Below are 25,823 nucleotides of genomic sequence, written 5' to 3'. Positions count from 1 at the left end.
TCTCATTTGTGCGAAGATTTCTTTAAGATCGTGTGCATGATCTTGTGGGAGCTTTCTCTTAACAAGCATATCATCTACATATACCTCTAGGGTTTTATGTATCCAACCGTCAAACATCTTTTCCACCGTTCTTTGGTATGTGGCCCCTGCGTTTTTTTAGCCCGAATGGCATTTTGGTGTAGCAGTATAGGCCACGGGGAGTGAAGAAAGCGGTATGCTCTTGATCTTCCTCGGCGAGGGGGATCTGGTTATAGCCAGAGTATCCATCCATGAGAGATAGCAATCCATATCATGAGGTTGCCTCCACGAGTTGGTCGATGTTAGGGAGTGGGAAGCTGTCTTTGGGAAAAGCTTTGTTAAGATCGCTAAAGTCAATACAGATCGTTACTCCTTCGTTCTTCTTTGGTACGACTACCATGTTGGATACTGTACTTCTCGTATCACCCCTGATGCTTCCATTTTCTTTAATTCCTTTTGGATGGCTTCATGATATTCCGGTGCCACCTTCCTCATTTTTTGTCGCATGGGCTTATGCATGGGATCGATTTTTAGGTGATGACTGCATACTTCGGGGTCTATTCCTGGCATATCTTCCATGCGCCATGCAAAGACATCGAAATATTCCTTTAGAACTTGTATTAGTTTCTCTTCTTCTTCCTCGTCGAGGAGTGTTCCTATTTTTACCATACCCGGATTTTCGGATGTTCTGATGTTGACCTCTTTGGTTGGATCTGCGGCCGAGAGATTTGGTTTGATCTCCCATACATCGGAGAGGTTCTGTACGGGTCCCATGGGTGAGTCCGATGGGAGGTCTTTGTCCGTCATGAATTTGTTGACTAACCGTCTTACCTCGTTGGTTCTAGCTATGTAGGCATCAATTTCGGCTTGGTGTTTGGCATTCTTAGCTCGCCTCTTTTTTGCTCTGGCAGAGTTTACTTTGTTCTTTCCGTATTGAACTTCTATCCCATAGCAGTACTTTGCTTCTCCGGGATCTCTAGTGATTTCTGCCACCCCATCAGGCGTAGAGAATCTTAGCCTTTGATGGTAGGTCGAGGCTATTCCTTTGATCCCATGGACCCAGGATCGCCCCACGATGGCTGTGTAAGGTGATAAGGCATCTACCACGCAGAAGGTGGTTAGGGTGAGAATCTTTCCCACTCGAATTTCTAACGTTATCTCACTTTTCGGGCGAGTTGATGACCCGTTGAAGCCAAATATATTATAAGCAGTGGGTACGAGACATTCGTCTTTGAGACCCATTTGTTTGAATGTTTCATAGAACAAGATCTCTACTGAGATGCCACCATCAATCAAGATTTTGGGCATTGCCCATGGTAGTGCTCTATTTCTTGCTTCCTCGCCCTCGTGTTCGGGGAGTGCAATGGCCATCGTGACCACTAGAGGGTCGTTGTGGTTGTGTCCTCCTTCTGGTGCCTCCGAGGCTGAAAAGCTTATGAGGAGTTTCATCCACTCCTCCATTGGGTGTTCTCTGGCTATACTGAAAACTTCATCACCTTTAAAGTTGCACTTGTGGATACGCCCTGTAATGTTTCCTTCTCGTACGAGGGTGGTAATCGCCGAGTGTGATATGTATTGCAACCTAGGTACTGTGTCTCGCGGGGGATTTCCACACGATATATGGGTGCCCCGGCGAGCGTGCCCTCGCTTGTCATATCTCGTAGCGCCTTCTTTAAGTCGTTACACGAGTCTGTCGTGTGGGTATGGAACTGATAGTATTCACAGAAGTCAGTTCCGTTTTCGGTTCGTTCTGGTTGTTCACTATATGACACAATTCTAGGACGAGTTGTCCTCAAGCTCTCCAATTGTTTGGGGATTGTGACTACGAGATTCTCGGTCTCGTAGTGAATTTGGACTTCGTCGATTTGGTCCTCTTCTCGCCTTCGTTTGGGATTAACGTCTGAGGACCTTTCGGATGGACTATCCTTATGGTCAAGATCACCTTGGCTCCCCTTAGGAAACCGATCCGTTGTTTCCTCGTTTGAGGTGTCAGGGACGTTACCGCGTTTGTCATCTTGTATTTGTCCAAAGGTACTTTCCTCCTCTGGGATTTCGTTGATAGTAGTGAGTGTCACCTTCTTATTGGCTTTCCGTTTTAGCCTCCTGCTACACCTTTTGAGTTTCACCATTTTCTCACCCTGAGCTCCTTGGGCTTTCAGGATGGCTGCTATGGCAGTATTAGCATCGGCGAGATCTGAAGGGTTGTCCTTCTTGACCTCAGTGTTTACTACTTGCCTTGGCAAGCGATTCAACCCTCCTGGTTGAGTAAGATGGATGTCATCATGCTTCTCGAAGGGGTTTCCCTCGCCTTCGGAGCTAGAATTGTCAGTTAGTCCTTCCCGATACTGGTCATCGGGTTGTCCCTCGTCTGGGACCAGAGCTTCTCCTGGATCCGTATCGTCGAGTCCTTCTGTTTGGGCTCCACCATTTTCACCTTGGCTCACGCGAGCAGATCGTCGTGTAACCATTACCTTCCCTGCAACATATGCAATAATACTTAATTTGTCTTTTCTTCAGAAAAGTGGGACCCTAAGTTTGTAGGTCACGTGCAATTACTAAGCCATAGTTCAGACTGGACAGTTTAGTACAGGAAGACTTTGCAGTAAATTTTGGAGACATGTGAAAATGTCAAAACATTCCCTCTTTGCATGAGGTGTTGATGATGGAGAAAAAGGTGCTTTTCCAGTCCCCTTTTTTCGAGGTAATATCTCCTTCAACACACCATACCCTTATAGGGAAAGAATCTAATTATGACGATTGAGTACGTTTTCCCATTCTAAGAAATATACCTCATCATCTTTTAACTTTTGATTTCAAACAAACTTTGAGCTTGATGAATGATTATATACTCATTAATTCCTCCCCTTGACTTAAACTTAGACTTTTAAGAAGGAGATCGGAGATTATGTTGAGTTTGATGATGAACATCATGAAAAATTTGTATTTTCAACTCTCATAAGGTGATTTCTTCCTTATGTAGCTTACTGACTAGCATCTCTTCCCAGCTCTTTCATGGAGGAGATCGTTTGAGCACCGAAGCGTTTGAAGCTCCATATTTGCTCTGATCTGCAACTCTCCTGAGCTACTTGAGGAAGGCTTAAAAAACTTGAAAATAACAAGAAATCTTAAAGAAAAACGGCAGAAAATTGTAGATCTGTTGATTTTGAGGTTTTACTAGACTTCTTAGATCGTGAAGATCATTTTTGAATATGAGCTCAACTCATTCATCTCAACAGAAATCTACTTTGTAGTGTGAAAAAACTTCTCTTATAGAGATTATGAAAAACAATATAGTGTTGTTGTTAGGGAGGTAGATTAGATCTTCATACCTCCCTGTTTCTAGCGCCAAAATGTAGTTGCATCTTTTCTGACTACTACACCCAAGTGAAATTAAAGACTACAAACTACTTAAACATACAAGATTCAATATGAACAAGATGTAAAGAGCATGAAATGTAAAGATTTACACAAGCATATAACGTGGTTCGGCCTTGAAGACCTACGTCCACGGAGAAGAAGATGTTTTTTTATTCATTATAAGGTCTTACCCTTGAAAGTATTACAGAAATATTCTAGATTCCTCACTTTCTCTCTTTTTAGATCTCTCTCTGGAATTCTCTGTAGAAAGACCATCTAATGTTACATAAGTTTTCCATCCCCTTGTACATGGACTGGTATTTATAGTCTAAATAAACTCGTGATGGCTTGATCGTCCGAGTTGGGTGAGCTGTCTTCCATCGTGCTGGTTCCCTCGGGCTGGTTCTATACTATCTCTCGTGATGGCTTGCTTGGTTCTCCCTTCTAGTTATCTCGCTCTCCCATGGATCGTGTTGGCCTTCTGTGGAGAACCTCGCGCTCTATTGCATCGGGGTCGTAGTATAAATCGTCCGAGTCTTCCGTCACGATGTGCAACTACCCCTATCATGTTCTTATCCTTCATTAAATGCGGTCTTGCTTTTTAGACTTAACCGTATGGGCGGATTAGACCTTTACCTACACGCGTCATTCATGTGGCGCCTGTGCAGTTGCCTCGACTGAGAGAAATCCTCCTTTTTAGAGAATGATTCGGTGCTTCTACCTTATCATCTCATCATGTATTCATCCCTTGAGATGTTGACACGTGATCATCGGGTATTTTACCCACACAACGGAGTGAAGGAGGGACCGGCTACATGGGATGATGGATCGACCATGTAGCGCCCAGATGCTCGAGTGAACAAAATACCAAAGTCTCTTGAACCAGTTGGCGAAAAGATGATTAAATAATGGTTTAATCATTTATTCAAACAATGTTCGTCTGAACCTTAGGTGATAAAACCTAAGAAATTATGAAGAGATGAAGGACCGACCAAGGGGTCATGAAACCGGCCCCTGGTTGGTCACGGGATCGACTGACGATCGTTTTATGAAATTCCTGGAAGAGTTTTAACCTAATATGACCAAATTAGGTCAAATGATGAATGCATGTGGGACCGGTATCTTGCAAGCCAAAGAGCCAACCTTGGTCGGTCAAGGTAATATGCTCGTGTCGCCAAAGTGTTCGTGTCTCAGTCCTGAGATTTTGATATTTTCTGATGTGCGTTTGAGAAATATTTTGAGAAAATATGAAGAAATCAAGGATTTTGCTGAAACTGAGGAAACTTCATAAGATGAAGGAAATAATAATAATAATAATAATAAATTAAGGAATCATGAAGTGTGGGACCATCTATGGCCAAGGCATGGCCGTCCGGCCAAAGAGCCCCGTCCCATGGCACTTTTCCTAATTTTATATTATTTTCATGATTTTAGGGAAATATCATGAAATCAAGGAGTTTGTTGAAACTAAGAAGTTTTCGAAGGAGTTTCTATGAGATGAAGGAAACAAATAATATTAATAATAATAAGATAAGGGCGTGTGGGCATAGTCGGCCGGCTAGGGCCCAATCCCGTGAGTTTTCCCTAATTTTATGTAATTTTATGTATTAGTTCCATGATTTGAAGGAAATATCATGAAATCAAGGAATTTCATGGGATGAAGGAAATAATAATAATAAAAATACAAGGTGTGGGACCGGCCACAACTAGGGCATGACCGGCCGGCTAGTAGGCTTAGTCCCGCACACCTATCCTAATTATTTACTATTTCCTTGATGCGAAGGAAACACCATAAAATTGAGGAGTTTCCTTGAAACGAAAGAATTTTGTTCAAATGAGGGAATTTTCATGAGATCAAAGAAAATAATAAAAATATGATAAAATATAAAATTGGGCGTGGGACTGGCCGCGGCACGACCGACCGGCTGGTGGTCACAGTCCCCCAGCGCCTTGATTAATATTTTATTATTTATTATTTTCTTCCTATTTTTGCATAGGTTCATCGTTCCTTCTTGTTTTGGAATGCTCGTTCGTGCATTCAGGTGCTCGTTAGTGTATTATTGCTGAGTACACTTGCACCATTTTGGTCGGGGCTTACTCGATAGTGGCTCAGATGCCCGTGTGTTGAATATTATATTACTAACCCATGGAATTCTGCTGGGAAGAACCATGAATTGAAGTAACGAAATATTATGAAAAACCTAATATTTTCTAGGGATTCAGTTAATGAATCTAATGATTTAGTCAGGGAAAACATTGTTACATCCTGAAGACGTTATTGCTCTATACTAGCAGGCAAGCTTTCTAGGAGCCGTCCAATCTTTCGATTCTATATAGAATTAATTACTGAAATTGCTCAGTATTCATGAGATATGTCGTTGCCACAGCTGAGAGACTACACATCTACATATACTCTGAGAGACGATATTCTCAGTCAGAGATTCTTGTGGCACGAGCTTTCACGCTTCGATAAGAGACATGAGCCTCAATACTCATCTGATTGCTGGATCAGGAGCACGTATAATTATGGTTTTACGATTTTAGCCCTTGTCGAAAATCCACCATCTACATTAAGTCACCTGCTTAGTGAGGTACATGCATGTTCCTCAGTCAGCACTGGATGGTGATTTTCCAGTTACAAACAAAATAAGTAATTGAACTTAGTCGTAAGATAAGATATAACCGGATTTTCGATTGCGCGAGCAAACTACCAATTGAAAGAAGATCCAAGTGGCAGGACAGAGCATCGTCTAATAAGCATAAATTGGTGTTGAACCGCTGATTTTGATGACGGGACCTTGGTCGCTTTAGGATCCATGGGCCGAGCCCAATAAGGAAATCCTTGTGAAATTAGGTTTTGGTAATAAAATTTGATATAAAAGGGAATTAATCCTTTTTTTTTATTTCTTTTCCACGACCGACCACCACCTTCATCCCTTCAACTCCTTCACGTCAACAGCAGGAGAAGGAATTTTCGTCGAAGCTTCACCGTCGTCCGACCGGAGCGACCACTGTCCGGCCAACTTCCGGCCGGCACCGACCAGGTATGCGATTTTTTTTTGTTTGCTGTTTTCATGAGTTGTTCATGTTTTGTTGATGTCAAAGTTATATATATGTATATATGAGTGTGAGTTTTGTAGAAAAACCCTTGTTTGAAAACGTGTGTTCGTTCGATCGTTAGTTTAAGAAACTAGTAATAATCTCTGACTTAGGAGAGGTTTTTCATATGTAGACCTGTGTCTAGTGATAAAATTTTGTTTATGAGATTTCATGGAAACCAAAACTTTATCTTAAAAGTATGAATTTTCACAAAACCGAAATAAACCCTCGTTTCGAAGACGGACGATCGTACGAAGGAAAAGTTTTTTTTTTTTTTTTGAAATCGCGGAATATCCACGACTTTTTTTTTGTATGTAAAACCGTGACGTGTTCACGGAAAAAAAATATTTACGTGAGTTTTGCTCACATTAAAATAACAAAAAATATTTTTTACATGATTACTTCACGTTATATATATATATATATGAATATATATTATATATTTCTTTTTGAAAAGCAAAATCTGAATTTTTAATAATGTTTAAAGGTAAACAATTATTTATGATGAAATATTGTTTCGTTTTCATGATTCTATGGTGAATGTTCGCACAGAAGTGTTCATGATTTTATGAAAACCTGAGTTTTGCTCGTATTTTGTAGATTTCGAAGAAACGAGCAAGTTTTGAAGTGTTAACTATCGCATTACAATCACTACTGTTAGTGGAATCGTAAAAAGGTAAGATTCAAGAATTACCATTTTTGCAGATACTAGTTGCATTTTGCCATTTGCATGATTCCATCATCTTGTCGAGGTTTGCATCTGGATGATATACTGAAGTAGAATGTTATGTGAATCTTACAGCTACTTCGCGAGGATGTATGATTCCCAAGCTAATGATGCCTCCAGAGATGATACATGTGTAGATAATGATGCCTCCAGGGACAATACATGCATGGATGAGACTTCCATTGGCGAAGAGGAAGATGAAACACCTGGAGTCAAGAATGTTATGTATATAGAGGATGTGTTCTTTGTGGATCAAGGGTCTTAAAAGCGTCTCAGAACTCCAGCATTTCATCTTCTGATAAATCCTAGAGAGGTTACTCAGAAAAAATTGGTGACTCCTCAGGCAACCATTCGGTTCCATCTCGAACGAGGATATTTTTCTGCATCAATTATTGAATTCAAGCTTTCTCGACGGCTTTTAGAGAAGTTTTCTGGATGGGCGAGGTATATGCTGGGTTTTCCTCGCGTTCGATCCAAGTTGCATGATGCACATATAATACGGGCTATCCAAGCTTCTGGAGACTTGTTCATTTTTCATGATGCACGAGGTATTGTAGCTCTACTTGCTCGTTGGTGTATTCCAACTCACTTCTTCATATGCATATGGGGAGAGTTTACCATTACTTTAGAAGATGTAGTTGCTTTGTTGCATCTTCCAATCACGGGCAACCTTCCTGAAGGTCTTTCTTCCTTAGAGGAAACTACAATCTCTAACATCTTGACAGCTGCAATGGAGGAGATCAATAAGGCATCCGACAACAAAGGTTGTTATGCTCATTGGTAAATACATTGGTGGCCAAAAGATACTCCTCTGGAGTGGCCTGTTGACGGTACGTAATCTATTGCTGCTTTCTTGTGTTTATGGCTGTCCAGAGATGTATTTAAAGATATTGGAAATTTGTTGAAGCCGTTCGTGATTCCTTTTGCAATTAAGATGGCTCAGGGCGAGCAACTCCCAATAGGTAGTCTGTTATTGGGTTCTTTGTACTCTAACTTAGACTCCTTGATTATAGACTCCAGCATATCGAATGGTTTTATGAAGATTGAATGATATGCCAATACAATGTTTCTTCAAGCTTTGATGTGGGAACGTTTAAAGAATTATGCACCTATTCCACGTACCATCTTGCAAGGATTGAATGTTGACGCTCACCATGTTTTCTCTAAGAAGACCAATGCCAGGATCATGCGCTGGTCTACAAAGCAACCTCGACTCAAGACTCGCTTCATTGATGTGTTGGACCGTGAATCTGAATTCAACTTTCGCCCATGGGTGTTAGTTCCTTCTTATATTTCTCAGTTGACAACTCTCAATGATGAAGAGAGAGTATGGCTTTGAAATCTGGTGTTGATTTGAGTGACGGCGAGAGGTCCTTTATGTTGAGTTGCACTCCTGGTCACCTGATATCAATAATACATGGCGAATTCTTGGTGGAAGAATACAATATCGATAGAGCAGCTCGGAAAATGGGTATGGATCAGTGTGTTCCGACTTTTCGAAAAAGGAAACCATCGGTTGAACAACTCATGGCCCGTTTAGACCGCACACATGTGGAAGGAAGTGAATACTGGTTCCCTAGCTCTTAGCGAATTACATATGTAACTCCAGGTTACATAAACTTTTGGGATCAAAAACTCGGGCGTTTACTCGATTTCGTGTCGGTTGATCATCCTTTGGTGAAGGAGCCTCCTTCTGCTGAGATGATTGCTACTCAACCAAGACTGAAGCATTTCCCTGGTGGTGATAAACATAAAACATCTCTAGGATGTTCACAAGTAAGTATTCTTTGTGTAATTTTCGTAAAATTATGATAATTGTGTTTTGATTATTGCATCAAAATTTTCTACAGGAAGGTCGTAACGTAAGACCTCGAATCGATGTAGACCTCTCAGAAACAGAAGCAACTATTCATGGTGGAGAAGGCAGGAATAAGAATTATAAGATGTTACCTAACACCATAAAGTCCCCATTGATTTCTTTGGTGAGTTGTTGATATTTCTTTCACTATGACTTCTTCTCATCCGTGTAATTAGGATTGCAAAACCAATGTTTGTTACTTTGTTACAGAATTTTACTCCATCAAGTATCGACGGTCTTCAGTTCTCTGCCGCTGGGAAAACAGTTTCTGGCTTGAGTGAAGAAGAGGTCGTAAGTATTTCTTCGTATATCCAAACATGATGCTTTGTGGACAGAATGCTAATTGTTGAGAATATGTCCAGGAGGATGTCTCCATGGAGGTGGAGAGTACTGGTGATGTTCGTTCATCCTCAGAAAATGGCGATAAAGAAAATTCTCAGAGCTCAAAACCGAACAAAAGCGATAGTGCTCTTGGTGTTGATGCGGGTAATTCAGGTTCTTCGAACGCTTCACAGACCACCCAAGTAAGTATTTACCTTACATTTAATCCATAAGAGCATAAAATTCCTGATTTATGAATGGGTGAATGAGAATTCATGTGAATATACGAAAAGTTTTGCCGAAATACGTCACCAGAAATTTCAGATCTTAGCCCTTTAGCAAAAATGTTGTAGAATCTTCATACGCTGTCGGATTTTCGCAATATACCTATGTATCCTTATGCCCAGGAAATTTCCAAGCTTTAGCAAAGAATATTTTAGAGTTTTGAGCAATTTTAGGAGGTGAAATCAGCGAAATAGTAAACTTCCAGGAGACTTCCAGAAAATTTTCAGCTGTCATGTAGTCTGATGTTTTGACCACATCTTTCTGCTTGTTCATACGATTGTTATGAAATTTGGATAGATTGTATATAAGACCCATACGAAGAGAATGGTATATAACTCAGACTTAGATTCTTCACCAATTTTTCCCACTTCGTCATTTCGTACAGGGCAGTGTAAAATCTTCTAAGACGAGCTTGTTGTAAAACGTGTTTTTGTGACTTTCACGTTATTTGCTGATGTCTAGCATAAATGAAGAACTTAAGTGTCATTAGTTCACTTTCATGATAAATGATTTCCTTTGGTCTCATGCTTGGATGATCCTAATCTCATGTAATCTTCGTATTAGGTGTCAAATACCGAAGTTGAGAATGAAGGGGCTAATAATGATAACTCGAGCAACCCTGGGGTTATTGATAGAGATACAACCATATCTGCACTTCAAGGCCATGAGAGGGTTATAAATGATGTTGAGACTTCGATATTTATTGCTTTAGTGGCGGAAGAAGCTGAACCGCGAGTAGAAGAAACTGAAGAAACTGTTTCCATGACCGTGGAAGTTGCTCCAGTAATCGAGAATCGTATAGTAGTGCATGAATACCCGAGTGCAGGGATTGATTTTGACCCTCCATTTGATGCATCACTCCCATATCACGAACTGGTTGGTGGATTCAGCGTTCCCATTGGATATGCCGGCTTGTATGAGAAGGTATGGAAGAAATTTGGTCACATCATCGTTACCAGAGATCCCAAGCGTGCTTATTCTTTAACAATTCAAGTAAGTGTTATCTTTCGTGTTGTAAGTGACATATGCGCTAGGGCCAGAAATACTGTCACTCCAGATGTACTCTTTGATTGGGAGTTCAACTTGGAGAATTCTGAGAGACTTGGCTTCAACGTGAAGTGGCTTTGTAAGAAGATAAATTCTATCAAGGACTCATGTGAGAAGAACATACCCTTTCCAAATGATGTTGTGATGGAGAAGGGAGACAAGATTGCTAGGATGACTGAAGAGCTGAACATGGAGAAGGCGGCTTTACAAGTCTTGAAGGATGCAGAAGAGCAAAAGTCTTTCTTTGTTTATTTTCTTTGATTTCTTTTCATAATCTCTTGAACTTCTGAGCTTATGAGAGATGTGAGGTTTTATTTCTGGTTTTGATTAGTTTTGGATAAGTAGATGATTGAGGATTTTTTGGGTTTGATAGAGATTTTCTTTAAGTAGACTGAATTTTGATAAATTGCTGAATTTAAATTACTGAATGCAAGTATTGCAAACATTTTGGAGGAATTGAAATACAATGAAAGAAAATTCTAAATGCCGAATATTTGGGGTGTTCGTGCCTTGAACATCCAATACCTCGAATATCCAAAACCTTAAACATCAAATGCCTTGAGCCAATTCTCATGTATTACAGCCACAGTCTCCTTGTTGTCCATGTTGATTAATTTGTAGTATCCACCAGTAACAGACTTAGAGATCATAAAAGGTCCTTCCCAGTTGGAGTTCTTTGCAGAAGGAAAGTTACGCTTAGTTGCTTTGAGAACTAAATCTCCTTCCTGGAATTTGTTAGACTTGATCATTCGTGCCCTGAATATCTTCTACTGGTTTGGGATCCTTCGTGCAGTGGAATTCCATGTTGTTGAAGCCTTCCAACCTTGCGGCACATGTGTACATTCGTGCAAAGGAGAATATTTGGGATACTGTTTGTCGAATTCAGCCATTATTTCAGCAATAACTGTATTAGTGAGGTGTTCGATTCGGAGAGGTTCTGCATCCAGCCACTTAGTGAAATATTGCTGAGGTGAGGTTATCCATTCATAGCATCTTTCAATAGCTAATTTGTTGGTGGAGTAAAGACCTCGGACCAAATAAGCATATTTTAAAACTGATGATATGGACACATGAGGAGGAATAAGACTTGCCTGAGTACGAAATCTTTTGATGAATGCATTTGCATTTTCTTCAGGCTTTTGTGTTAGCCCTGTCAGGGCTTTGACCTCCTCCAGATATTCGAATGGTGAAATATCTTCTTTTTCTTCTTCTGAATCAGAAGTTTCTTCAACGGAGAAGTGTGCAATCGAAAGTGTTAGTGTTAACTTTCCAACATGAATCCACATACGTCCTAAGATAATATCACATCCTGGATCTTCTCGGATTGTCTAAAACTTTGTTTCTGTCCAGACTGAGTTTATGTTCACCTTGAGGGTAATGTGGCCATAAGCTTCTCTGGGCATTCCTTCATGATCCATAATTGATGCTGGAGCATGAATGGCTTCTTGTCGTGTGATACCAGTAGCTCTGAGAGTTTTCATAGGGATAACATTAACAGCAGTGCCGACATCAATCAATGCTCGATTGAATTCGTTTCCCTTGAGATGGACTGTGGTGAGAAGTCCCCAGTCGTACATTTCTTTGTTTGTTGCTGCTGAAGGCTCATGTGGCGTCTCTTGGATCGATAAACGCTTTCTTGACACAATGTGGTTCAATGCAGCAAACATGTCTCCCCTTTGAGCTTTTGATAAATACAGCAATTCGCAAACATGCTCAATTAAGGATTGAACTGCTTCCTTGACAGGCGGTTCAGAAAGAGTGAAGGTTCTGACTGGGAGAGGATCTCTGTGGACTCCTTCAGTCCCCAAGTTAAGCTCTCCTGATTCAATCTTTTCTTTAAATATGCGCTTCAAAATTCTGCTATCACTTGTGGGATGGTTGACGAGCCTATGAAAGCGACAGTAACGAGGATTTTTCATGGCTTCTTCAGTTGGTTCTTTCTTGACAAACGACAACTTGATTGCGCTGTCTTGAACCCAACATCTAGCAGTTCAATAACTTCTTCAATGGAAAAGAGGAAGTCAGGTGCCTCTGGATCAGCTTCTGTGTGTTGAGCAGGAACTTGCGTATTATCCTTCATTTGCGCCTTTGAAGGAGTTGAAGAAGTATGCTTGTGTTGTGGCTCGGCTTTTCGTTTGCCCCCTTCTGCAACAACGTTTGTGGAAAGTTGGAGGTTGTACTGTTTGTTGATCAAACGTCTGCTACCTCGAGTCTCCCGTGGTTCTTTGGTTTTTGTAGTTTTAGCCCTCTCCAGTAAAGCAGGTGCAGTAGTTGTCGATCTCTTAGCCGCTTCATGAAGTTCGTAGAAAGTCTGGAACCTTAGATTTTCCAGTAAAGCCCTATAGACTGGAATCATTTCGTTGATGCACAAGTCCACAAGTTGATGTTCTGTGACATTTGGATCATGGCAGTCCAAAGATGAACTCTGAATCTCTTCTCATAATCGTTAGGATGTTCGTTGCTTCTTTGAAACATCCTTCCGAGATCAGAGAGGGTGATTTGCTCTGAAACGAAGAAATAATTTCTGTAGAAAGCATTAACCATTTCTCCCTAACTCTTGATACTTCCTGGTGCGATGTTGTTGTACCAGGTATATGCTCTGCCTTTCAAAGATTTTGAAAATTCCTTCAGTCGGACAATATGGTTGTGCTCATTTTCACCCAATGCTTCCAAGAATCGAGAGACATGTTCTCGAGCGTTGACCGTTTCATCATAAAGGGTGAATGTTGGAGAGGTGTAACCTTTTGGAAGAGGAATCCTTTGCGTAGCAGCAGGGTACGGAGGTTGGTGACGATGGACAGAAGACGTCTTGTCTTTTCCACGATCCTCCAAAAGGCGTTACAGGTCTTCACGAGTGATAAAACTGAATGGTTCTTTCGCTGGTGGATTGTCTGCATCCTTAGGGATTTCTTCATCATCTACTACATGGATCGGAGTGACCTCGGGATCAGCTTCTGAAGAAGTTTCTTTAGCTTTTTCTTTCTCCCGAGTTTTCTCTGACATCTTGTCTGTAAGAGTCTTGAGATAATTGCATAGTTCCTTCTGAGTAGCAGCCATGTCAGTCTGATTTTTAGCAAGAGTCTCTTGCACCTTCATGAGATCACCAATGGTAGGTGGATTTTCTATGATTTCTTCAGGACACTGACCAAAGAGTAGATTGTTGATGGCGCCAGTGCCGTCATTTGCAGGGGTGATTGCCGGAGCATTTGGAGGAGTAGTGGTGGTAGGCTGCGCCGGAGGAGTAGTAGTGGCAGGTTGCGCCGGAGGAGTGGTAGTGGCAGGTTGCGTCGTAGAAGTGGTGTTGGCAGTACCACTAGAGCTTACAACATTGGGGTCGGGTGTTGAACCCGGATTGGTAACTGAACCATACCTAAGACCGACCATTTTTGTGAGAATTGGGATTGCAACCGAGAGAATGATCTCCCACTGTGGTCGCCAATCTGTAGATGGGGCAAAACGATTTGCTGGTTTTTACGGAATTGAGGAGACGACCGTACGGAGGAGACTTCTTGAACCGAGCGAAATGCTTAACCTCACACAGATGCACTGCAAGAAGGGAGTGCTTTAAGTTTGACAGATCAATCTATAGGATACCGGCCTAAACCAAGACAATGGTCGTTCCAGAGTCAATTCGGTCTGTTGATGGTGGATTTTTGTTTAAGGCTAAAATTGTAAAAGCTGAATTTTAATAGGCTGACATCCTGTAAAGGATAAAGCCATTTGAGTGATGAATACTTCTTCACTTTATTAATTCACCTAGAATGAAGCATGTGGCAACAATCCCTGTGAATTAGATACACCCAGAACGGAGCATGTAGCAACAATCCCAATTTTCTGTGGATTTATAGCATTATTAATTAATGCCTTATTAGCCTTGTATTTCATGTGCTGTTCTCGGGAACCCTCACTATTGGTGCGACATGAGGACTGAGTGTTGCTCCTAACAGAGTAACACGAATCTCCGAGTGTCAATAGTGAGGCATGCACGAAATGCCCGTACAGGCTATCTCTCGGTGTGTTATACTAGCCCGATTGAGTAAAGTCTCTCGGTGTGTTATACTAGCCCGATTGAGCATTCCTCTCGGTGTGTTATACTAGCCCGATTGAGTATAATCTGGACTTCCCGTGCCAGTCTCAGAAATAATCATGACCACGCAGGTTGGCCGCATGATTCGATAGCCTAGACGATCCTCAGTAGGAGCAAGCTATCACCACAATGTCCACCAGCGGTCCCGTTTTTTCCATGGTCGGTCGAATACATACCACGCCCTTCAAATAGCCACCAAACATGTAACATCCCGATTTTCGGTCCCGAATCCTGCCCGGATCCCATGCCAAAAAACCCGAAGTGCTACTTCGATACCATAGCCGAACCCCGGCTACTAAGCCCAAGCTCGTTAAGTAATTCATTTGGTCCTAACTAATTTATGTTCATTTTAACAATTCTGTAGCAGCGGAAACTTAGAAAATCATTTAGGAAATCTACCCTTTAATTTAACCTAACTTTAAAGCCACCCAAACAAAACACATTTTGGTTCTCATATAAAAATATCAACACCGATCAAATATTAAGATTTAACTAATAAGCAACGATTTTAATGCTAAATTGTAAAACTGAAAACAGACAAAGGTAGATTCATAGAATTTTACAGGCTTCATACGAGTTCCAAAATTTATGATATTTATAGAGATTGATCCAAACTGTTGATTTTGTTAGGTATAAAATTTCCAGGATTTTTAAATGAAGTTTAATAACATATGGCCACGGTCAAACACGAAGTCGACCAGCACCGCAGAAAAATCAAAACTGTGATAGTCTGTTTTATAAAAATTATATAAAATCGCACGCAACTCGAAATTGAATGAGTCTTGTCATTTTGGTAAGATAAAACATAGATGGGGATTTCCTTAGTGGACACTAAGGTCTAAAAACCAATATATCATAGCTCTTAATTAGGATCTTTATAAGACATTTAAAACAGTCAGATATTTTCTGGATTTAATACGGGTACAAATAATTATTTTAAAAATATGTATACTACTCATAAAATTTTACAACTTTTACAGAATGTCCCTTGAGATGTTTTTCATTAATTACAAAATGAATCATACCAAAATATATTAGAGATTTGAAATGACATTCAGTCAACTAAACATCATACAATATTTAACAGCTTTAAACTAAGATTAATTACATCTCAAAAATAGAATTTTAAATATAAATGATAACTTTAGACATCTAAAATCATTATCTAGCCTCCACGATGATCAACCCCCTTGTCATGAATAAAATATGAAATTTTTTGTCATAATACGACGTGAATTGTGACACCCAGTAGGAAAAGAAGCAACAAAACATTTTATGAAACATTTTTCAATTCTTTTTAAAAATAGCTAGCAGGATCAACAATACCGCAAACACATGGAAACACCACATCCATAAACAATAATAAATCAATCAATCTGCTCGTCCCAGGGAGCCCCACATGGGTTTAAGGAAACAAAACCGTTCCCAAGGATATCTCGTATCCCATCAAAGTTGTTTTTAAGAATCACAATCTATGGACCGCAACCCAACATTCATAATCATGCTCACAATACCGATTATCATTCATATATTAGTGAAAACTTGGAAATTAAATTTAATTAAAAAAAAAAGTTAAATAAAAAGAAAGTTTTTGATTGTGTTGCGTCTACCTCAAATCCATACCGAAACGATGCCAGTAATGACCACGATAAAATAAACTCCATTTATGATAAAGCTGATCAATTATGTCGAAGTTCTCTTAATAGCTCTGGGAGGAAAGGAAAATGGTACTGCCTCTTTCTTTTTTTTTCTTCTAGGTTTATTTTAGGGTGTTCTTCTATATACCCCAGAATTACTAGCGATACCCCTTTATCTACACACCCCCAACATTGATCTATCTACCCCATCATATTCATAAAATTTCCATACCCCCAACTAACAAATCAGAAATAGAAACAATAGTATCTCTTCACTGTCGCAACAAATAAATGAAAATATAGAGTTCCTGTTCTTCCTCCCCCGTCTGTTTCTGCATTGAAACACAAACCCATTATCTTGTTTCTGTATTAGTGATGATGGATCAAGGGAAATAGAACTCCTTATTTGAAAAACTTACAGTTTTGTACCGTGCACCTTCTCTGTTTGTTAAAACGCCTTGAAGAATTTTGTTGAAATTGATTGTAGTTAAGGATTCTAAAGAGATCTTTCTGGTTTTGTACTCCAGATCTTTAAAACAGAATAGTACAAAGAGATAATATGTACCAAGAGCAACAGTCTTAACTGAAGAAGCCATTTCAAGTTTCAACCTATTGTTTGTACATAAGTACATTTGAACTAAGATCCTAAATCACCGTTTGTGCATAGTCACTCCATTTGCAGAGCTTGAAAAAATGATTCTACGTTTATTTATTTATCAAATCACTTTCATCACTCATAAGAATGATTCCAAAACTGCTCAAATCAAATCATTGTTAAACAACTGAAATCAAATCCTATAACAAATTAATTCTCAACAAAACCTTCAAAACCTTCAAAAATGATTAGTAGTTCCCTAATTGTAGGTTATTATATACATTGAGTTTATCATCATATGATTCAATCCCCAAACCTTTTAAATGGGATTCTAACGATTCTTTACCTAGGGATTTTCCGTTTTGTTCCATAGTAGTGTAATCTTTCCATTAATCGCACAATTAAAATTATGTTCTATATTTGGAAATAAGATTATTCTTTTACACGTTATATATGGTTATACAACAAATTTTTGAATGGGGTATCAGTATCAAAATTTTGAAACAATTTCATGATTTACATGTTAATCAAATTATAACTAACAAAACTAACAAAAGGGGTACCACTGGTATTTTCTGGGGGTATAAACAAGAACGCCCTTATTTTAACCTAAACGGGAATTTTCTTCCACCGAAGCAACTCGTTTATTTATAGTCGAATTCTAATAAAACCCTAAAAATTATTAACGAATGGAACCATGACACACCATGACACTTGGCATTAAATTTACGTTTTTTAAGCGGTCTGCGAGTTATAACCCCAAAGGGGTTATAACCCATCACAAAAAACTCATCCAAACAAAAGTGATACAAAAACCACAAATATTATAAATTGTCTATATTACCCTTCTACTATTTAAATCACCCCAACAAAAACAAAAATCAACCACACCTTTAAATTTATTTAATTATCACCACCAACAACAACAAACCACCAGCAACATCGCAACAGCCGACCACCACCACCGACCGCCAACGCCACCGCCGACCACCACCGTCGCCTCCGCCCACTACCGCCGCCGCCTCCCACCGCCACCGCCGCCCACCGCCGCCGTCGCCCACCATCACCGATCACCACCGCCACCGCAGCCGACCACTGTCGCCGACAGCCGCCGCCACCGACCTCCGTCACCGCCGCCAACCACCACCTCCGCCACCATCACCACCCCCGTCGCCGACCACCCCCCACTGCCAACCTCCGTCGTCACTAACCACCACCACTGTCGCCAACCACCACCGCGCCACCACCTGCGCCAACTACCACCGCAGCCATCGACCACAACCACAAACAATCGTTGACGACGACCACCACCGTCACCGAGCAAACACCATCATTATAACCGACCACCACCACCAACCAGCCGCCACCACCACAAACAATTAATTAGATTGATCAATGTTCAACAAAATAAGAAAAAATGATGCAACTAAACTGAAATAAGAAAAAATGATGAAACCAAACTGAAGAAATGATGGAACCAAAATTTCTCGTGCAAACAATTTCTCGTGAAAAAATGATGAAACCAAACTGAAAATACGATGGAACCAAAATTGTTTTCACTAAAATAGATGAAACCGAAATTGGTTTCATCATTTTTCCACGTATTGTCATTTCACCAATAACCACCGCGACCAACACCACCGCCAACCACCGTGACCAACTACCACCACCATCGCGCCGCCACCATCACCACAGTCTGCCGCAATGCGTCATTGCACCACCACTACCAGCCACCTCCACCATCCAGCACCACCACAAGCACCACAACCGTCCACCGCCATCACCAACCACCAGCACCACTGCCGACCAGCACCACCAGCACTGCGCCATTGCACCACCACTACCAGCCACCGCCAACACCTGCTGCACCGCCACCTGCACCATGACCGCCCACCGCCATCACTTATTACCAGCACCGTTGCCGCCTACCGCCGCCGCCGAACGTCATTCACCCATGTCGCCGCTGAAATCTGCCATTGCTGCCACCACTGGCACCAGCACTATAGACCACTTCCATCTTCGACTACCAATGGCACCAGCACCACCACTACCGTCATCTCCATAGCTAAAATAGGATGAAACCAGTTTTGGTTTCATCGTAAATTGGATGAAACCAGTTTTTCTGTTGCAGATTCCCCGGCATTGACAAACAGCTTCCCTAGTGAACCTAATATACTTTCTTCTTGACTCTCTTGTTCGTCACCGATTGGGATTAGTGGTGGCCTTACTGACAATTTGGGAGGCTTCTGATATGGACTTGAATTGATGCTCTGCTTCTTAATACAAAAAAATTGTGATGTTGATGATGTTGGCAGTGTGCAAATTAGGTTCGCTATCAGATACATAATTAAGATGAGTCAAATGTAAAAGCCAAGTGAGCAGGACAAGTGTGTACAGTTGGATAACATTAATATATATATTCACTAAATGACTAAATCGTCTGTTGGTTAAGGTACATTAAACGATAGTTTCATTAGTTAATCAAACTTAATAAACTTCTGAAACTCGTGCTTGAAAAATATAGACCTACAGCTATTTTCAGTCAGAGAAGAATAAAAAGAGATAAGCAGATACAAGATAACTTTGTTTGTGTTTTAAGGATATGCAAGTAACTGGCTCTATTCTAGAGTATCAACATTTGTAACATACTGCGGGTTCCATTGATGTGCACCTCAGATACTTGAAACCTATGCCAACGTACACTGAGAATGCTAAAACATCTACCATTCATTAACTTGCATGACCTAGACAAAATAAGAATCCTACAGTTTCCCTATAACTAAGACAATTACGAGATCACCAATTCTATATACTCAAACAGATGGATTAATATAAAAAAGAAGGTTATATATACCTCAGTTCTTTCGTCACGCATCATATTAATGGCAGCAACCTCAATTATATTTGCTAGCTTAGCTCCTACCATCCCCTCTGCCATACTAGCGATGGCCATATAATCTACATCTTCAGCATTGTCTGTCATCCTCTTCTTATTAGATTTCCACTGCTCCAGTTGAAGTTTATAATGTGCTTGAAGTTTATAATGTGCTTGAAGTTTAGATTTCCACTGCTCCAGCTGAACCATGGCAGCAACCACCATTTCCCTGTCATCTACAGCTCCACATTCCACCACTACGACACATAGCTTCTTAACTCATTCACAGCTCCATAACCTCCACCTGCATCATTTCAGTTCACAAGCCAATGCCATTATCTTCTTTATCCTGCATACCAACCAACACAAGGCTTCAACTGGTTTAAATCCTACCAGCAATCCATGGCTTAACCTGCAATTCCAGTCCTTGCGCTAGAGCTAACACCACCAGATAACTGCACCTACATCTCTGCCATCAGACCACAGTAACAACAACAGCATCAACATTACATCTTCTTAAACACCAGTTCTCAGCACAACCTGCACTTCTTATCCAATTCCTTCTCTTCACTTCCATGACCACCTCACTGAACTGTAGTACCACCAATAAACACTTCCACTGCTTAGTCAAAATCCATCGTCACCTGCAATTTCAATAGCAGCTGAGGCATCAATTCAGTCAACACACAGCACCAAAAACTCCATTCATCTTCTTCTCATTCTTTTCTCATCTGAATCTTCCCAGCAACAACATCTTGCGACTCCAGAACCCATCTCAAATCGAACCGTAGTTTGCCAAGTTCATTAATGCATCATTTTCATCATCTACAGTTCCATTTCCGCTTAAATGATTTCATTATCACCAGTAGCCACAGCAGCTCATCTTCGATTTCTTCTCATCTCTGTTTCATAATTCCACCACCATCATTCTTCAGATCCATCCTCAACACTAGAGGCCTCATTAATTTCTCGAATTGATAGAAAATCCCTAATTTTTTATTCAATAGCACCAACACAAACCCTCAATTTCTCCAGATCCCCATTTCAGTTCATCCAAAACTCCACAACTGAATTCAACAGAAGCTAGCAGAACCCATCTTCACATCTTCTCAATCTAACTCAACTCTGAGTTTCAATTTCTGAATCAACCCCAGACGAGATGCAGATCCAATTTCTTGCAATCTCAGATTCAACCCATCTTGAATCTTACCAAAGTCCATCATCTCTATCTTACCCTTTTCTCACCTCCCAATTCTCGATCAGCAGCAACGATATTTACTCTCAATTTCAGGTGATAAAACAGCGGCAGCTGCTGCTTCTTCTTTTCTCAGTTTTAGGGAAATGAATAAGAGAAAACGTCTCTCGAATTCTTCATCTCTTGAATCAGCGCCGTTCTTCTCGTGCAGTTCCATTGTTGCTGCTAGTGATGATGGTGGTGGGAGAAGGAGACGGAAGAAAGAAGAAATCAGAGAAGAAGAAGAAAAGGTCGAAGGGTATGTTTGGCTTTTTTAAAAGTAACAAAAACTAAATTTACGTATTATTATTTGGCTTGGGGTTTTTGTCCCAGTTTTATTTGAAACGGTTTTTATTTGGTAGAAATAATATGACCGCTTTTTTCTTATCACTAGTTTGTTCACCTAGGGGTTTTGTCACTAGTCCTAATAGCAAACAACTGAGTCAAAGTCTTGTAACACATACACGCAGATGAATTTTCACCAACAAAATACACACAAAATTTACAGCAAGAAATCTCATGCATCCCTATCAGCTAGTGACACGTGGCAAGAAGTAAAATAAATAAATAAAAGAAAACAGATTCTTTTGTTCGGTCTCTTCACCATGTGAGTATAACCTCACATGTATTCATATTCCTTTCCTGATAAAGAACAAGTTTCTTCAAGTTTTCAAACATTTAATTCCTAATTGACAAGACATTTCATAATTAATATTATTTAATTCTTAAATCATAACTATAACTAATCAAATAAGTAAATTGATAACTATCAAGAAGGAATAAATTTGCCTCCAGACGAGAAGCAGGTGCATGTGATCATAAAGGTAAATTACAAAAATGTCCTTGAATATAAAATTACAAAACTACCCTTATGTGTTAACTGACAAAAAAGCCCTTCAAAATTGGGATGAATATTACAAAACGCCAGCCCAGAGTTGGATGTACAGGCTGGTGTGGAGCAGAAGGATCGTGCGACAAGGGCCGACCAAGGCAGACTTAAAAACAGTCACGGCCGTCCAACTTTGTCGGCACGGTTGGACGATGTAGATTGTTCCAAGTCCGGTCGGACAAGTACCGTGGTGTACACCAACGGGTCCCCCTTCCTACCTGCATAATCGATCCTCCCCTGACTTAGCGACAGAATGACGTGCGGTTTCCTGAAGTTGGGCCGGCGTGAGGCTTAAAGGGTCGCAGGAAATTCCACTAAGGGTCTCAGATTGATCACGACCATCCAACTTCACCAGCATGTTTGGATGGCTTAGATCAGGCCTATGACCATCAGTCAGGTATCACCATGTTCACCATCGGCCCAATGTGGGTCCCACGTGGTCGGCCAATCCAAACGAAGAGCATATCATGCAAATTCATCCGACCAAAGTAGCATGCGCGCGACCAACATAAAACCCTAATTAGGGTTTGCGGCATATTACATCTGTCGTAAATCGATCACGAGCGTCCATCTTCGCCAGCCTGGATGAAGGGTGCATGAATAGACTAAGGAGGTCCAGAGAGTATCTATATGATCACCGTGAGCTATGTCTGACCGACCAGAGCAAGGCAGAACCAGACGCCTCGATTTGTGCACCCTGAAGGTGGCATGCCGCGCCCCTTTGGAAATCCATTGCGGCACAGGATTCCTTCCGCAAATCGATCTCAGCCACTCCTCTTTACCGGTAAACTTGATTGGCCTAGATCGCATCTTCATGGGGCAGTGAGGTATGGACATGCACACCGGCAAGCCGTCTACACGCCTGCCCGGTCGGTCCTGTCAAAAACACTTCCCATGCTTGGTTTCGACCAAGCTGAAGAGTGATGCTTGCGCACCTCTTCAAAACCCTAAAACTTCATCAGTGGTCGCAGATGAGCGTCATATATCGTCTTATCCGTCCAATTCTACCAGCTTGGTTAGGCAGCCCAGTTTAGGAGTTAAATGGCCAATAAGATGTCGTGGTGATTACCATCCGTCACTCTACCACATCATGTGATCGGTCAAGGGAGGGCTTGCCTGTGCAACGTCCAAACTATCATTCGAAGATAGCTAAGCATGCATCTGTTCTAAGATGCTTAATCCGCGACTTACTCAGTTAAGCCTTAAAACAACGATGCTTCATACACATTGATTATATTTGATGCATTACATGTATAGAGTACACACGATATTTCTTGAGTATCGACTTCCTAAATAACTTAGTTATTTAACCTAGAACCGTATGCTACCTTATGGGGGTCCCACGACCACACAATCGAGACATCAAGCATGTCACAAACTGGGGGATACATACTGGGGTATTGGTCTGGCGGTTTACAGCGTGCAGCGTGCAACGCGCCATCACAAGAACGTGTCAGGAAGACATGGACGGTTAGTGATGATGGGAGAAGTGGGCTTATACCTGATCGTGTGACAATCACTAACACGACTCCACTACTCCATCACTCCACCTCCTCCACTTCCCACGAAAGACGTGGGTTAGGCTCAATGATTGTATAAATAAGTTCTCCTCCCTATTTCCAACACAGACAAGACAGAAACCAATTGTTGATACAACGTATTCAAACACCCAGAGATGATTGCTTACATCTTGCAAGCCAGTTCGGTATTCTGATATAAGTCATAAACAACCAACACCTTCACAATATCAACACCGTCTTCGCTTCCCTCCCTAAGATCAACCCAATCTCCTTCACTTTGTCACCGAAGCAAGTCTGAAATGACCATTTCTTGGTTTAGGCCAGAATTGTACAGATTGATCTCTCGAATCAGAAAGCATTCCCGTGCAGTGCATTTGTTTAGGGTTTAGATTCATTTCTCATCCACACACACACCAAAATTACCAAAACCAGCAGAAATAGTTTTCACCCATAAACAATTGGCGACCACAGTGGGAGATTAATCTCTCGGTTGGAAGTCAATTTCTTCAATACCAAATCAATTTTACTGATTTCGAAAATGGTGGATCTTAGGTCTGGATCAGCAACCAATCCTGACGGGACTAGCGCTGACAACACTCTCGGTGTTGATATCCCAATCAGTGGTGTCACTGTGCAGCCAGTCAATACCATCAATGTATCTCGTGGAATTACTCCCTCTACTACCAGCACCGGTGGAGCAGGAGGAGATATTCCATTGGGCGTGACACCTCCTATCAACAGAGCCAGAGCATCCGCAAACCCTGGCATCTCTTCAAGTGTAACGCCTTCATCCGTCATCAGAGCAACTGTCGCTCCTCCATCGGGACGAGGAGCTGGAGGAGCCAGAGGAGGACAACTCCTTATTACCATGGTGTATTTGATGGAGAGACAAGAAGTTCTCGCTAGGGCCCAAACGGACATGCCTACAACTCAGAAAGAGGTACTCACTTTTCTTGATACATTAACTGATCGATTGCCACAAGAGCCGCGACAGCCCCAAGAGCCAACAAGGAACGCATTCAATGCACCCGGAGAAGGTACTTCAGCGTCGCGGTCCTACATGGACATGATCAAAGAAGCGATAAACGACATACTTGATCTCCTCATCAAGATGACATCAGATATGAGCGGTCCTGTCATGGAAACTCCTACACTGGGGACTGATCCTCACAACGATCCTCCTCAAGTCAATAGTTTCACTATGAACCAGAGGACGGTGGATCAGGAAGCGGCTTCAGTAGAAAGTTTATGCGAACTTTTACACCTCTCGAAGAATCAGCGGGTGGAGACGTTTGCTGCAATCAACCAGAGGAAGGTCATAGCCGTGCCCTCCATGTTACCGCATGCATCAAGGATTCAGAGTTCAAGAGGGCCCTTATCGACACATGAGCGTCTTCGAATATGATTACTCTCAAAACTCTCAGGACATCCAAGGTTCGCCCGGGCTAGATCGTACGAAAGCCTACTACAATGACAGACTTCGAGGAAAACCAAACCAACACGTAGGGGTATGTCAACCTGAATTTATCTGTAGGTCCCGTCCAGTCAAAGGTGAAATTCGAATTCAAAAAAGAGCCACCAAACGCCAGCCCAGAGTTGGATGTCCAGGCTGGTGTGGAGCAGAAGGATCGCGCGACAAGGGCCTACCAAGGCAGAATTAAAAACAGTCACGGCCGTCCAACTTCTCCGGCACGGTTGGACGACGTAGATTGTTCCAAGTCCGGTCGGACAAGTACCGTGGTGTACACCAACGGGCCCCCTTCCTACCTGCATAATTGATCCTCCCCCGACTTAGCCACGCAATGACGTGCGGTTGCCTGAAGTTGGGCCGACGTGAGGCTTAAAGGGTCGCGGGAAATTCCACTAAGGGTCCCAGATTGATCACGACCATCCAACTTCACCAGCATGTTTGGATGGCTTAGATCAGGCCAATGACCATCAGTCAGGTATCACCATGTTCACCACCGGCCCAATGTGGGTCCCACGTGGTCGGCCAATCCAAACGAAGAGCATAGCATGCAAATTCTTCCGGAAAAAGTAGCATGCGCGCGACCAACATAAAACCCTAATTAGGGTTTGCGGCATATTACATGTGTCGTAAATCGATCACGAGCGTCCATCTTCGCCAGCCTGGATGAAGGGTGCAGGAATAGACTAAGGAGGTCCAAAGAGTATCTACATGATCACCGTGGGCCCTTCTACCTCTATATCCGACCGACCAGAGCAAGGCAGGACCAGACGCCTCGATTCATGCTCCCTGAAGGTGGCATGTCG

The sequence above is a fragment of the Papaver somniferum genome, chromosome 3, assembly GCF_003573695.1.
Source record: "Papaver somniferum cultivar HN1 chromosome 3, ASM357369v1, whole genome shotgun sequence".
In the NCBI taxonomy this organism is placed as follows: domain Eukaryota; kingdom Viridiplantae; phylum Streptophyta; class Magnoliopsida; order Ranunculales; family Papaveraceae; genus Papaver; species Papaver somniferum.
Note: the sequence above shows the minus strand (reverse complement) of the source record.